This window comes from Xenopus laevis, chromosome 7L (genome assembly GCF_017654675.1).
Source record: "Xenopus laevis strain J_2021 chromosome 7L, Xenopus_laevis_v10.1, whole genome shotgun sequence".
In the NCBI taxonomy this organism is placed as follows: Eukaryota; Metazoa; Chordata; class Amphibia; order Anura; family Pipidae; genus Xenopus; species Xenopus laevis.
In genome coordinates, this window is record NC_054383.1 from 100958220 (window position 1) to 100975314 (window position 17095).

General features: G+C 37.4%; 1 long non-coding RNA gene and 1 pseudogene across 1 annotated transcript; both read right to left on the reverse strand.

Moving 5' to 3' along the window:
* Nucleotides 1-5429: 5429 nt before the first annotated feature.
* Nucleotides 5430-11387, reverse strand: LOC121395480 (annotated as a pseudogene).
* Nucleotides 11388-11521: 134 nt separating this feature from the next.
* Nucleotides 11522-13156, reverse strand: LOC121395578. Its single transcript, XR_005962567.1, has 3 exons — nucleotides 12776-13156; nucleotides 11836-11919; nucleotides 11522-11560 (listed from the first exon to the last, which is right to left on the reverse strand). It is a non-coding gene; the product is annotated as an uncharacterized LOC121395578 (long non-coding RNA).
* Nucleotides 13157-17095: the final 3939 nt, after the last annotated feature.

The following is a 17095-nucleotide window of genomic DNA, read 5'->3' on the forward strand; positions in this document are numbered from 1 at the left end:
TTACTATTTCTTACTATTATTATTTCTTATTAGTATGATTTATTATTATTATGATTTATTATTATTAACCCTTTAAGTGCCAGCAGAATTTCACATTTTGGTTACGCGAAATGCCAGCCGTTTTTGAAACATTTTGTGCTCTCTCACTTTAGGGGCATTTTCTGAGGGGAAACCTATAGTTTACCTAGGAAAACTATACATTGTTTTTTTCGGTAGAAACTGAGCTTTCTAAATCTGCCTGAGTTTTCATGTATTTCCACCTGTGCAAAAAAATTTATAGTGCTAAATACCAAAAAAAAATGAAAAATTACCATTTTTCATCGTATATCAATTTATACCAGAAAAATATTTCATTTTAGGGATGAAAATCCAACTGATTTGGAAAGCCTTATGTCTCTCGAACGTGCCAATACCAGATATGTATAGTTTTAGGGAGATTTAGGATTTCTGTACAGCAAAAACTCCAGGCAGTATATTACCGAATTTTGAAAGCACTAAGGCAGAAAACGGCATGCTTTAGATTCCAAGGCAAAAAATCCTGAAACCGTAGGTTTACCCCAGAAAACCATACATTTTTGAAAAGTACACATTCTGCCGATTACAAAATGGGTAACTATGTCTCTCTACTCCCAACTACCAAACATAAAAGCTTGTCTGAAAATAGCGGTTTTTCAAAAAAAAATTCAAAATTCTGAAAAATCATTTCAAAGGTTTTATTTTGCTGCTCCGCATATCCCAAACTATATTAGGTACCAAGAAAAAGCACCTGAAATATGATTGCCAGGGGTCCACTGAACAGTTTGATACCCATTATGCATAGGTTTACCAAAGTATCTGGCATTTAGAGACACCAATATGAAGTTAGCACATCCAAATTGATCAGGACTTTACTTCAGCTACTGAGAAATCAACACATTGACTGCATTTTTTGTGGGGTAAAAACACAGAAATATATGTTTACCCCCCAAACCCATATATTTTTGGAAAGTACACATTCTACTGAATCTAAAATGGGTACCCATGCCTTTCTGCTCCAAACTACTGAGTCGCAAGGCTTTCCCAAAATTGTCGGTTTTGGTGAAATATCTGAAAATTGCCTCAAAGCTTCAACTTCCCAGCACCATATCACCCATGTATCGTTACGCACCAAGAAAAAGCACCCTAAATATGATTGCCAGGGTTCCTCCAAACAATTTGGTGGCCATTGTTCATAGGTTTACCAAAGTATCTGGCATTTAGAGGCCTCAAAATGAAGTTAGCGCATACAAATAGTCCTGTGGGTAACTTCATCTAATGAAAAATCAACACATTGACTGCATTTTTGTGGGGTAAAAACACAGAAATATATGTTTACCCCCCAAACCCATATATTTTTGGAAAGTACACATTCTACTGAATCTAAAATGGGTACCCATGCCTTTCTGCTCCAAACTACTGAGTCACAAGGCTTTCCCAAAGTTGTCAGTTTTGGTGAAATATCTGAAAATTGCCTCAAAGCTTCAACTTCCCAGCACCATATCACCCATGTGTCATTACGTACTAAGAAAAAGCACCCTAAATATGATTGCCAGGGTTCCTCTGAACATTTTGGTGGCCATTGTTCATAAGTTTACCAAAGTATCTGGCATTTAGAGGCCCCAAAATGAAGTTAGCGCATACAAACAGTCCCGTGGGTAACTAATGAAAAATCAACACATTGACTGCATTTTTGTGGGGTAAAAACACAGAAATATATGTTTACCCCCCAAACCCATACATTTTTGGAAAGTACACATTCTACAGAATCTAAAATGGGTACCCATGCCTTTCTGCTCCAAACTACTGAGTCGCAAGGCTTTCCCACAATTGTCGGTTTTGGTGAAATATCTGAAAATTGCCTCAAAGCTTCAACTTCTCAGCACCATATCACCCATGTATCGTTATGCACCAAGAAAAAGCACCCTAAATATGATTGCCAGGGTTCCTCCGAACAGTTTGGTGGCCATTGTTCATAGGTTTACCAAAGTATCTGGCATTTAGAGGCCCCAAAATGAAGTTAGCGCATACAAATAGTCCTGTGGGTAACTTCAGCTAATGAAAAATCAACACATTGACTGCATTTTTGCGGGGTAAAAACACAGAAATATATATTTACCCCCCAAACCCATATATTTTTGGAAAGTACACATTCTACGGAATCTAAAATGGGTACCCATGCCTTTCTGCTCCAAACTACTGAGTCGCAAGGCTTTGCCAAATTTGGCGGTTTTGGTGAAATATCTGGAAATTGCCTCAAAGCTTCAACTTTCCAGCATCGTATTGTCCATGTATCATTACCAGCATAAAGCATCCTAAATATAAACATAGGGGTCTACAGTTTGATGCCCAATATGCATAGATATACAAACTATGTGGCGCACAGAGACCCCCAAATGACAATATGTATAGACATTTTCACGGCTGACGCGCTGGCTGCTGCAATATAACCACTCGGTGTGTGTATTATGCGACATTAGACCACCTAACAGTACAGAGACCCCAGAAAACCATATATTTTCAGAAAGTACACATTCTGACGAATCCAATATGGGTAAATATGTGTTCCTACTGCAAACTGCCAAACTGCAAAGCAATGCTGAACGTAACGGTTTTTATCAAATTTCTGAAAATCGTCACAAAGCTTGAATTTTACCCCATTATATGCCCCACATTTCGTAACTTATCAGCATAAAACATCCTAAATATGAACACCAGGGGTCTACTAAACACTTTGATGCCCAATATGCATAGATATACCAAACTATGTGGCGCACAGAGACCCCCAAATGACAATAGTGTATATACATTTTCACGGCTGACGCACTGGCAGCTGCAATATAAGCACCTGGTGTGTGTATTATGCAACATTAGACCCCCCTAACAGTACAGAGACCCCAGAAAACCATATATTTTCAGAAAGTACACATTCTGACGAATCCAATATGGGTAAATAAGTGTTTCTACTGCAAACTGCCAAACTGCAAAGCAATGCTGAACATAACGGTTTTTATCAAATTTCTGAAAATTGTCAGAAAGCTTGAATTTTACCCCATTATATGCCACACATTTCGTAACGTATCAGCATAAAACATCCTAAATATGAACGCCAGGGGTCTACTGAACACTTTGATGCCCAATATGCATAGATATACTAAACTATGTGGCACACAGAGACCCCCAAATGACAATAGTGTATATACATTTTCACGGCTGACGCACTGGCTGCTGCAATATGAGCACCTGGTGTGTGTATTATGCGACATTAGACCCCCCTAAAAGTACAGAGACCCCAGAAAACCATATATTTTCAGAAAGTACACATTCTGACGAATCCAATATGGGTAAATAAGTGTTTCTACTGCAAACTGCCAGACTGCAAATCAATGCTGAACGTAACCGTTTTTATCAAATTTCTGAAAATCGTCACAAAGCTTGAATTTTACCCCATTATATGCCCCACATTTCGTAACTTATCAGCATAAAACATCCTAAATATGAACGCCAGGGGTCTACTGAACACTTTGATGCCCAATATGCATAGATATACCAAACTATGTGGCGCACAGAGACCCCCAAATGACAATAGTGTATATACATTTTCACGGCTGACGCGCTGGCTGCTGCAATATAAGCACCTGGTGTGTGTATTATGCGACATTAGACCCCCCTAACAGTACAGAGACCCCAGAAAACCATATATTTTCAGAAAGTACACATTCTGACGAATCCAATATGGGTAAATGTGTGTTTCTACTGCAAACTGCCAAACTGCAAAGCAATGCTGAACATAACGGTTTTTATCAAATTTTTGAAAATCGTCAGAAAGATTGAATTTTACCCCATTATATGCCCCACATTTCGTAACGTTTCAGCATAAAACATCCTAAATATGAACGCCAGGGGTCTACTGAACACTTTGATGCCCAATATGCATAGATATACCAAACTATGCGGCGCACAGAGACCACCAAATGACAATAGTGTATATACATTTTCACGGCTGACGCGCTGGCTGCTGCAATATAAGCACCTGGTGTGTGTAATATGCGACATTAGACCCCCCTAACAGTACAGAGACCCCAGAAAACCATATATTTTCAGAAAGTACACATTCTGACGAATCCAATATGGGTAAATAAGTGTTTCTACTGCAAATTGCCAAACTGCAAAGCAATGCTGAACATAACGGTTTTTATCAAATTTCTGAAAATTGTCAGAAAGCTTGAATTTTACCCCATTATATGCCCCACATTTCGTAACGTATCAGCATAAAACATCCTAAATATGAACGCCAGAGGTCTACTGAACACTTTGATGCCCAATATGCATAGATATACCAAACTATGTGGCGCACAGAGACCCCCAAATGGATATATAGTAGATAAAATTTACAAGGCAAAACAAAATAAGGCAGTAAAGGGTGAAATGCAAAAAAATCCAATAAAACCACAAAAATCAATGTTTTTTTTCCAGACTAGTGTTATCGGCCGTCAGAATCACAGTTTGAATATTTTAGATGGGCCAAACAGGTTATACGGCTAGAAAAAAGTGAACACAATATATGCAGAGCTGAAAATGCAATAAAATGGCTAAAAATTCAATAAAATGGCTAAAAATGCACCAAAATACCCAAAATTGCAACATAATCACCGAAATAACATACAAAAGGTATTGCACAGTACGGTTAGCGAATACGCTATGCGTAATGACAATAAAACATTTTTTTCAGCCAAAAAAAGAAACGATGCGATAAGAAAAAAAAAAAAGCCACAATGCCATGTATGTGCGTGTGCGTGTGTACAAATGGTAAATTACATGTTATGTGCGCGTGTGTGCATGTGCACATGTGTGTAAGTGCAGTGAGTGTAAGTGACCCCCCCAATCCCCAAAAATGTATGTGTAAGTGTGTGTAAGTGTGAATCTAAGTGTGTATTACTGTAATAAGTGTGTGTTGGTGTGTTTGTGTGTGTAATTGTTGCACTAACCTGAAAAAGTCGCTGGAGACTGTTACAGGCGATCAGGAAGAGCCCCTGGAAGACATCTGCCTCGTGGTTCCTGTCTGTGTGCTGTGGGGGCGGAGATCGTCGATCCGGTGCAGGCTGCAGCAGCAGGACACGTAAGTAACACGTGCCTGCTGCTGTTTTTGGGCCCCTGGGCGATCGCGCCCCAGGGGCCACTCGATCCCCTGCTCTGCTCGTTGCCTAGGGGCAGGGGATCGAGCAGGAACGGAGCGAGCGGCTCTAACAGCCGCTCCTCCGCTCCTGAACCAGGAAATGCTGCAGAACGTAGAATCTACGTTCTGTGGCATTTCAAGTACCTTTGCCACAGAACGTAGATTCTACGATCTGTGGCATTTAAAAGGTTAAGATCTATATTGAAATGAACAGCTCTTCTGGAGCGCTAGAGGGAATACAATATTGCAGACATTTACCCTGGCACACTGCACCATGTTAAAAATGGCACTAGCCATCTCACTTGCTGCAAGAAAAGATATTGATGGAACCCATTAATAGAACACAGGAATTACCAGCAGGACCAGGATGGATAAAACAAGCACATAAGACTGTTTATGGGATTTTGTCCAGGTCATTAAAACTAATATTAAAAGGAAGATGGATATGAGTGGGCTTGGAGGTTATTAACAATGTTTCCCAATTAAAAAACATACAATAGGGGCCAATGTATTTTTAATATGTTTATTATTTAAAATATAATATTGATGTAAATCTTGTGAATCGCTGTTGTCAATCTTCTAGCTGCCATCGGGACCAAGTTTTTCTGCGGGGCCCAAATATGACATAGGGCCCTTGTACATGTGCCCCCGTCCCTCCCCCGATGGCTGCCATGATGTTTTCTTACTTCAGTGCTTCATTTCTAAGGAGAGATTGCTCAGTGTTAGCCATGGAGACGGTATGTGTATAATTCTGAAATTTATTTTTTTAAACATTTGTTTACTATTATTTATATCTCATTCCCTTTGCTGCTAATTTAAAGGTCAACTATAACTACTACAACTAATAACATTTTCTCCCATCTCATCATATTTATCTCTCTCATAGATTTGGCCTAGTTCAGTGACCTCTGCCCTAATACAATCTCACCCTTTATTATGGGCTTTATAGGCTTTAGTTACAGAATTATAGTATATTTATGAAAGCCAGAGAATATTGTATGAATAAGAGCAGTAGATGGATATGGTCTATACATCAAGTGAACTATAATGAGAATCAACAGTTCCCTTACCTCTCTGCAGGTGCCACTTGATATTACTTTTCACACCCCTTTCATTCCAGATGTTACAAACGAAGGGGTGTGACAGTAGCTGCTCTGCAGATGGCCTCCAATCCGGATTTTTCTGGAGGCATTTCTTTATAAAATCATGGAAGTTGTCACTCCTGGAAAAAAGAAACAGATGCAAAATTATAATTGTTCATGTTGTATAATAACTAAATTCCCAGAGCTCATGCATTTAAAAGACTGGAAATAGAACCAGCACAGCCATGTGCCCTATATAACCCATAAGCTTCTATTTTATGGAAAGTCCTTTTGTTAAACATTGTGATCTTGATCATGTTACTCTGTGCCTAATTAACAACACAGACAAAGCATAACAAGACAAAAGCTGTTCAAGAAGGTAATAGACAGTGAGATCCTTCCCTTCTAATGGTTCAACTGATCTGCTTGATTAGGGGGGTCTATTTTGCTTACTTACTAACCCTAAATTATTAGAGTACATTTACCTTCTACCATAATATGATGTCTCTGGTTTTGCCAACATCTTGGCCTGGCTTGTATTGGCTGCCAGATAATAACCCCAAGATCTTAAGCTAAGCATGAGCTCCTGCACCTGAGCATTTACACATATAACACTTTATCTTCCCCCTTACTTCTTTCCCATTTATCTCTTCCCTATCCTTACTTCACCCCAATGTCCCCCTTGCCATAACTTCTCCCTTGCCTATTTCCCCAAATGTTTCCTTGACTCTCACATTTGTACACCCCTTTACCACATTATCAATATCCCTACATTCTCCTCATTTCCTTTTCATTCCCCACCCTCTCCACCACACCCTCTTTTCCTGTTTCAGTGGAAATCACTCACCATGAGTCCCATAGCAATACTGGAGCGGGACCATGCATTATTCTTTTGATGCGTGCATGGCTGGGAAATCTGCTGAATGCTAGGTTGGAAGAAAATACAAGATGAGAATATGATTGACAATCACAACATTACTTGAAAAACAACAAATCTTGAAAAAATCTAATTAACTTAATTGTATATTTGTTACTTGATTGCCAGCATACTGACAAAATAACGGTATTGGAACTGGCAAATTCAAATTTTAGTAAATCAGCCCCTTACTAACCAGCCCAATAGTTTTCAATATTTAATAATATCCCGTGTTAAAGCGTGACACCTAAATGTCCTCTAACCTTTTTACAAACAGTTCTTTATGCACTATAGCACACACACTGGGGTTTACTTACGGTAGTATCCTTCTGCCATTTCAAGGGCGGAGATTCCCAGTGACCATACATCAGCCTACATATTGAAATATGGAAGAAAAGGCAACTATTAGAAAAGAATATACACAGGTCACATGAAAAAAACAATTACAGATCATTCAGATTCTTTTATGTATGCATCTGCAACCTCACAATAATTCTATTTTGTAAGAAAATATAGTAAAACCCCCATATTATGTGTTGGAAAATCAGGAAAATTCATTCAGCATGATATATTGGTGGGACCAAATGTAAAATGTAAAATCAGAGGATGTAAAATTTTAATTCCAAGTATTGAAGTGATGCGATCTTTAAAAAAATGACCCCAAACACCCCAGGCTGAGTGTGTCACACAGAGTTGGAAAATCCCATAAAGAGTCAAGTGGAGTTGGTTTCTAACATTCCTGTGCCCTGCAGTTCTCTCCTTCACTTCAGATTCCCCCTCTCATATCACAGAAACCATATTACAGCTTTGTATTCACTGTTATGAGAGGGGTATGTGAAGTGAGTTAAAAAGATCACACAGTGCACCTTGTATAAGTTCATACATTATATATAAAACGAGAGAGAAGACATCACAATACCTTAGAGGTGTATTCTATGACCTTATAGTTAGTGTTGGCCAGTACTTCTGGTGCCATGTATGGAAGAGCACCTGCAGTACTATTACTTCTTTCACCAATGGTGGCATAGCTGACATCACCTGAAATTGTATAACAAAAGCAGGAATTTTAATTTTCATTTATAAATACAACCCACCATGAAGATAGAAATAAATATCCGTTTGTTCAGGTTTTTGGTATCACTTACTGATCTTCACTTCTGCATCAGATGTTATCATAATGTTGTTTGGCCTTAAGTCATGATGAATCACCTTGTGCTTATCAAGGTGGCACAGGCCCTGAATAAAGGAAAAGTGAAAATATAAATATTTTTCTTGCCGTTTAATGAATTAGATTTATCCAGAACAGTACCAAGGAGTTTCACTTGAGACATACCTTTAATACCTCCTTGCAGGTGTAAGCAATCCAGCCCTCTTTCAAGGAGTGGGATATGTTGCTGTTAAAGAGCTGTTTTACTGATGTCCCACTGTAACGCTCCATTGAAATCCACAGTCCCTCATATTCTGGCATTTTTACAGAGGCAGGTTGGAAATATGCCCCGTAATAGCCAATGATGTTTCCATGGCCAGAAATGGTTTCTAGAACCTTCAGTTCATTGAGGACTTCTTTCTGCTTCTAGTTTAAAAAAAAAAAAAGTAAAGTCAATACAATAAAATGACTATTTCAAATACCCCGACCTAACTTGTAGTTCTAAAAAAACGTCAACATTGTAATATCCCTACACGAGAATTGCATAATATGATTAACACTCTCAGTTCTTTTATTTCTTTAATCCCATACATTTCTCAAATGGTATTCACTTATTTTTACAGTTACATAGTTATTAGCTTAGCAACTTACCCTACTACTATAAATATAATGTAGGTGTTACAAAAAAGCTTATTAGTATTTAATTATAGTAATCGTATCAAGACACATTACCTCTTCATCTTTCATGATGGTAACTGCCACCTCCTTTTGTTCTTTTACGGTGCCATCCCTACAACAAAAGAAGCAAAAGAATCTCTGTGATCATTACTGTTTGGAACATTATGGAAAAGCAAACGCATATATTGTGTGGATATGGGAAGGTTTATTGGCAGCTTCAGAAGCACAAGAAAACAAAGAAGGGACAAATCTAGAGGGTACAACTAATTGGCTGTATTTACAGAATCACCCAAAATATGACAAAAATTACCTACTAACTGAAATATCTTACATTATAAATGACACCGTAGCTGTCCTCTCCGATGGGCTCCAGGACTTGTACATAACTCCGTGGCTTCTAAAAAAATAGCATTGTATAAAAAAAACATGATAAATACAAAACTGAATTTAAGGCAGTTGGACAAATAACCTTTCCAACATGAAAGAAGCACAGGGGGTGTAGGGGGAACTGGGAACTAGTGTATTAGGGGAGAAGGCTGAGGACTGGAATATTTAAGTCAAACCATTAAAGTAGAGCTTTTGTGTCGCTTAGTGTTCCAAAATACAGTTCTACAGCTGCTTACCGGGTATTTAGTTGCAAGTAGATGTTGATATGCCTGGGGAAGACAAAAAACATTTTTTTAGATCAACTATTTTTGGGGAGCTGCTAAAATTATAATTTGAAGGAAAAGGAAAGGTATATTTACTGGAGAGGGGTTGTCAATATGTTCAGTAACATAGCTAGGCTCACACATATAAAGTATACTATGGTTTATATTTACTGGTACATCTTGGTTCAAAGAGAGAACTTTTTTTGTTAGACAAACTGAACCCTGGAGTGCAGGTGCTTCAACGGACATTATGGGGGTACATTATTAAAGATCGAGTTGTGTTTTTCCAAAATTGGGTTTTCAGGGGTAGCTTTCAGTAAAAACTTGAGAAAAACTTTGAAAAATAAAAATGCACATTTTTCTCGTTTACATTTTTTTTGTTTCGAGATCATTTCATTAATCAGGGTTCGTGCTGAACTATACTTAGCTTTGAGAAGAGCTTTGTTTTTCTTTTAAAAATAGAAGACTTCTCAGTTAACTGGTGATTGGTTTTGAGAAGCCATTTAGACATGTCTAAATTCAAATTACAAGCAGCTACATCAGTCTCTGAGCAGCAGCTCATTAAACAGAAGAGCAGACCATTTAAATATAGACTAATGAAAGATTTAATTAAATAATTCTGCTCAAACCCTTTTAAAGGCTTTAAGACTTACCTGGTTGTTGTCGCCCACTTGCTCCTCAGAGATTTTGGAGATTTCAGGCTGGCAGGTGTTGGTGCCTGATTCCTCTGCTATCTCCTATTTAGGACAAAGAAAATGTATTTTTAGATGACTGATCTGAACCCTTGATTTTAAAAAAGAACTGCAACACCCAAACTTCATGTCCATAAATAAGTAAAGAAAGCAGAGTTGTGGTGCAGGGTGAATGATTGTTATGTTTGGCTGTGTCCTTTTTTAAAAACCATAATTTCTCTTATTGTATCAATTCAGCTTGATGAATATTCTGAATCAAGCCTTATATATAAGCAAGTGAGATGTATGTATGTATATTTTTATTTGTATACCACTCCTTGAGGGCAAAGCACTGTACAGCAAAACAATAAATTAGTAGTAACAAACAAGTGGTCACTGCAATAATAAGTGACAGTAAGTGCAGTATTAGAAATACAATTCACATAAATATAAAATATAATTACAATACAAATGAAATGCTCAGTGACAAGGAGACAAAAGGATGGAGGACCCTACCCCGTAGGGGTGAGATAATGTTAATGCATTGTGTAATACTGCCCTGTGTTTTTATTTTGAATGTGGGATTTTTATCCTACAAGTCTCGGTGTGAAAATTTGCTTTATTGATTCCAACACAGTCTAGGTTGAGATATCATTAACTAAATTAATATAAAGGTTTAATTAGATCTTTCTGCTCATACCTCATCTGATCTGAGTTTTCCTCGTTTGTTTCAGCACTCTCTTGCTGGTTTTCCTCATTATTTCAGCACTCTCTTGCTGGTTTTCCTCATTATTTCAGCACTCTCTTGCTGGTTTTCCTCTTTATTTCAGCACTCTCTTGCTGGTTTTCCTCATTTTTTCAGCACTCTCTTGCTGGTTTTCCTCAATTATTTCAGCACTCTCTTGCTGTTTTTCCTCATTTATTTCAGCACTCTCTTGCTGGTTTTCCTCGTTTATTTCAGCACTCTCTTGCTGGTTTTCCTCAATTATTTCAGCACTCTCTTGCTGGTTTTCCTCATTATTTCAGCACTCTCTTGCTGGTTTTTTCCTCATTTATTCAGCACTCTCTTGCTGTTTTCCTCAGATTAATTTCAGCACTCTCTTGCTGATTTCCCTTGATTTATTCAGCCACTCTACTTGCTGGTTTTCCTCGTTTATTTCAGCACTCTCTTGCTGGTTTTCGAGTCAGGCTGGCAGGTGTCATTGCCTGATTTCTGTGTTGTCTCCTGTAGATAAAATTTTAGATATGTGAACTGAACCCACTTGTTAAAGAAAATTGCAACACCCAAACCCCTTATATTACACCATAGTAAATTGCACTTGCAGCAATTCAGAATGGAGGTTGGACAGGCTCACCTGCCAGAATTGGTTGTGCCGGCTCAATTGCTCCCCAGAGTTGAATTCTGGAATTTAAAGTTCCTTTAGAAATGAACTTCTTATATGCTGTAGTTCAATATTACAGTTCTTTATAATATTACTAACCATATCATTTTTTTCTTACCTGACAGATGTCAATATCAGGGGTTTCTGGAGCCACCTGGCAGATGGTTATGGCCGGCTCCAGTTCTTCCTCTGGTTTTAATTCCTAAAAGGAATAAAGTTAGTTAGTTGATGAACTTCTTATAATGCTGTAGTTCAATATCTAGCATGTTCTTTGTATAAACCATTCACTCAACTTCATAAAATCAATCAATTTTATGTTTCTGTACAACTTACTTGACAAGTGGCATTGCCAACAGGTTGTACATGATTAAGAGAGGAAAGTAGATTAGAGCCACACATCTCTGGTATGTGTTGGGGGGCAAGGGTATAAGGGGGTTATTTATCAAAGTCTGCTGAGTGAAAAATTGGTGGTGTTACTTTATGCAATTAAAGGCCTATCATATATGCTTAGTTATGACTAAAGGAGTGTGGCTTGTTTTGGAAAAATATGCTTTTAATTAGATATAACTAATATGAGTAAATATGATATAATAATAATGTCTAAATAAATGCACGGTCAGTATAGGGATTTATTTTGATAATAATATAAAATCAATGTGTTTTCCTTTAGACAGGAGAGAATGAGTTTTCATCAACAAAGAAAACGGTTTTAACAATAAAGTCCATGCCGTTATGAAATGTGCCATCTATGGAAATGGTAATGGATTATTCTGTAGCTGAATGTCACTATTAAATGACATTAAAAGTAAGGAAGGTGCCCATGTTTATCAAGTCATGGACATTATTATTCAGATGAGAAATAATTGGGAAATGTTGCCAATTGTGAATAAACGGGCTAAATCCAGTTTACCCAGTGTTTTTCTTTTGGACCAGTAAGAATTGATGGTGCAGCTTCATCAAGGTATAAATCTATAGGCAAGGAAATAATCTGGTTTTGATAGTACTAATAGGAAAATTGTGTCACTTCTTTTAATGTTGTCCAATTCTTCATCACTTACCACAACAGATTCTTTGGTTGGATGATTAACTTTTCTTTTCTAAGAAGACAAAAAAGAATTATTACAAAAAAGAAATGAGCAAATAGGAAAACTATAATTATATAAATGATATAAATCCAACTTCCCTTAGTTAATAGAAAACACATAAATGTATTTGATTGTAATAAAAGCACATATTAAATACAATTTCAGTTTTTGGATTTGGTGAAGCTGAATTCAAATCACAAGATATTGGGAGTTATCAGCAATCTAAATATGGTAATAAGGATTTGATTATTGGGTCAGTAATCTGTAGTGACTGATTTGGTATTAAATGACTAGGGATGGGCGAATTTGACCCGTTTAGTTTCGCCAAAAATTTGCCGCCGGCGAAATGTCACGACTCCCATTACAGTCTATGGGCGTCATTTGTTTTTTTCCCACCATGCAAGTCTATGGGCGTAATTTCCGTGGCGAAACAAGGCGAAAAAATTCGCCCATCCCTGTAAATGACATAGTTGATGCAAACACAAGTAGAACGTATTGTATCCCCTATACTAAAGCCAAATCATATAACAAAAATGAATGGAAACAGCACTAGTGACTGTAGCACAATACAGATATATTGAGGAGCAGTCAGTCTGTCTCTATCTCATCATCATGTTATTAGTAGTGATGGGCGAATTTATTTGCCAGGCACGAATTTGAGGCGAATTTGCGCTATTCGCCGCCAGTGAATAATTGAAAAATCCAAAACGCCCGCAAAAATTCGCAGCGTCGGGAAAAAACGGACGCCGGCGTCAAAAAGACGCCGGTGCCGTTTCGCCAATTTTTCGCCGTTTCGCAAATTTTCTGGCGAAGCGAAACGGCGCAAATTCGCTCATCACTAGTTATAGTATTAGCAACTGTCACAAACAGAACAATGTTCAGAGATAATCCAGTAACAGAGTTTGAGGACAAGTTTCTCCCCCATGAAGTTATTCACTAAATGAATTATGTCATGTTATAGTAGAAAAAACAACGTCCTTACCTTGCGAAAACAAAAACATTTGAAAATAGTTTTCCACATTTTGATGTTAGTTGTTTTTTTTGTTAGATGTTAGATTTTTTTTTGTTGTTTTGATACGATAAAATATTCTTCTGTGGAGAGAAAAAAAGAAAACCATTTAGTAAAGAAACAGTTTAGTAATCCCAATACTTTGTTCTATGTAATATCCCGATATATATATATATATATGAGGCCCAAACAGCCCCCACCTCCACACTAGTGGTATATATAATCAAATGCCCTTGTGGTTTATTGTACTGTGGCAAGACGGTGAGGCAGCTAAAGGAAAGGATAGGCATCGAGCGAGTATTAGGGCAGCGTTAGACCCAGAGAGAGTCAAAAATAAGAATAAAGACGACCTGAAACAGGACAAAGCCCAACAGCCGGTGGCCAAGCATTGGGCGGAGGCCAAACATAGTGCCTCCTCCTTTAGATACCTGCCGATAGAGCACATACAAATGCATCCAGGAGGTGGTGATGTAGGAAAAGCGCTTTTGAAAAGGGAAGCCTTTTGGATTTATGAACTCAATTGCGTCTCACCAAAAGGTATGAATGGGCAGATCAAGTTGTAAGTTGTAGAGTTGATCTAAATGGATAAATAGAGTTTGGTAGTTCCTTTACAAACTTTCTATTTATTCTGTGGCTTTTACAGTGAAAGGAAATGTTGTATAAATTATGGATACAATTTAGCTACAACTTTGTTTCTCTTTTCCTTTTAGGACACTTTAGTAACATATGGAATTTAATTGAGCACTGTAACACGAGCTTATGAAACACACCGGTGACATCTTGTGGACAAAATGAATTTTACAAGTAGACAAAATTATACACTGTTTGATATCACAAAATGTTTTGTAAATTTTTTTACACGTTTTTATACACTAATTTATGATATTTATGGTATTTATGATGTATATGCGATGAGTGTTCATGATGATAACACTATCTGGGTAGTGATGGGCGAATTTATTCGCCAGGCGCGAATTCGCGGCGAATTTGCGTGATTCGCCGGCAGCGAATAAATTTGCGAAACGCCCGCGAAAATTCGCAGCAAAAATTCGGCGGCGTCAAAAAAATTTCCGAAAAAAACGGACGCCGGCGTCAAAAACGGGACGAGACGCCGGCGCAGTTTCGCAAATTTTTCGCAGTTTCGCACGAAATTCGCACATTTTTCGGCGAAGCTTAACGGCGCAAATTCGCCCATCGCTATATCTGGGTAAAAAATATTTTTATGTCACATATATGAAGATATAGACTAATACAAGATTCCTCTGCACTCAACCCATTATCAATATATTTAAGACAGCGACATTTTGTGCATACTGCTACTGAAAAATGCCTTACCCTTTAAACAAAACAGGGATTGTTTGTCCATATATTGCAATATATTTAAGCTGGCCAACTACGTCAAAGTCATCCCATATCTGGCCAGTCCTATGCTAAATTTTCATCTGATTCATTAAGAATTCTATGGTTTAATTATACATTTTATAAAAGGGACGAATACGTTTTTCCTGCAACTTACTAGCTGCTTTCAAAGTAAAACTCCCAAACTTGGCTGCCCTTTTATTAGACACCAGTGGGATCACCTGACTATAGTTGGAGGGGTTATAAAATTTGTTATAAAATGTATAATTAAACCATAGAATTCTTAATGAATCAGATGAAAATTTAGCATAGGACTGGCCAGATATGGGATGACTTTGACGTAGTTGGCCAGCTTAAATATATTGCAATATATGGACAAACAATCCCTGTTTTGTTTAAAGGGTAAGGCATTTTTCAGTAGCAGTATGCACAAAATGTCGCTGTCTTAAATATATTGATAATGGGTTGAGTGCAGAGGACTCTTGTATTTGTCTATATGTTTTTTGTGGTCACACCCTCATTGCACCCCCGCCTAATGATTTTAAAAACTGGTGGTGAGCACAAATTTCCCCTGTTTGTTACATATATGAAGATGGTCACAAGGGTTAAATCACTTCATTAACAGGTTTAGATAACAAGCACCCATTGGAGAATTTGAATGTGTTAGACTATTAAAGATTGGTCAATGTATTTTTGTATCATCCTTGAGAAAGGTCCTAACAAGGACGTTGGATAATGGTACAACGGAATAAATGATTGAGAATTTTTACATGGGAGTGCCGGTTTTCTTGAATTGAAGGTTATTTTAACCATGCACCCCGGCTAAATAGGCCGTAATAGAGTTTGCCTTGGAGTGAGGATACTCACTGGACTGTGATATATATATATATATATACTGTATGTATATATGTGTGTGTGAGTGTGTGCGTATATATACATTTACAGCTATGGGATCCATTACCAAGAAACCTGTTTTTGAGAATGCTCCATAATACAGGAAGGCTATCACCCACAGACTCCATTTTAGTCAATGAATTAAAATTCTACCATATTCATGATACCACTAGTGGTCTCAAAGCTCAAACTGTACCAGTAAAACGGTTATTTTTAATAAAGTTTTCTCCCAAATATACAGAGATCTACTCACCTCAGTCTCCTGATCAAGAATGAGAAATCTCTGGGCTGCAGCTGTACACCTTGACTTTGTCCATTATGACATCATAATGACAACTGTTTGTTTGAACAGCTGTGAGATTCAGAGCATTGTGACATCACGCATGCAGCCCAGGCAGGGCAGTTATAACAGCAAGTTAAATCATGGTTGCTGAGTTCAGTTAAATTCAATTAAGTTGAAGAATAAAGTGCAGTGGGTTTTGTTGCCATGATGAGAGCGTGTTTATTCAGTAGCCATTCTCAATATAGGGAATGATACCATTACAACATGTATATTATTGTGTATTATTTGTATAAGAAATGGTACAATTAATATATTACAAAGACTGCCCCATTATTATATATAATGAGTATAGGGAACGCAGTGTTGTCTTGTACCTGAAATTGCAAAACAGTCCTGTGCTTTTTTTAGTGTTTAAATGTATTTTATTGAACTGGGGCAGCATAGCGCATCTTGACACAACTGGATATCAGTGCAAAGAGCTTTTTGGCCTTAGATTTAATCATGTTAATAAATTCATGTTATGTATTTAGCAAACAAAAGTCTAAATTTTATTTTTCATACTATGCTTTCATTTAAATGCACTTCTTTCATTTAAATGCACATGACAAGGTTGTTGCTTTTATGTATTTTGCCACACTACCATAACTACAACCTTATTTTAACAGTGTCAGCTGGAATGGTATTTAAATACAGGGTCTGACTGTTTCTTTTTATGCACATGAGCAGGTTTTTTAACATGCGTTTTTTT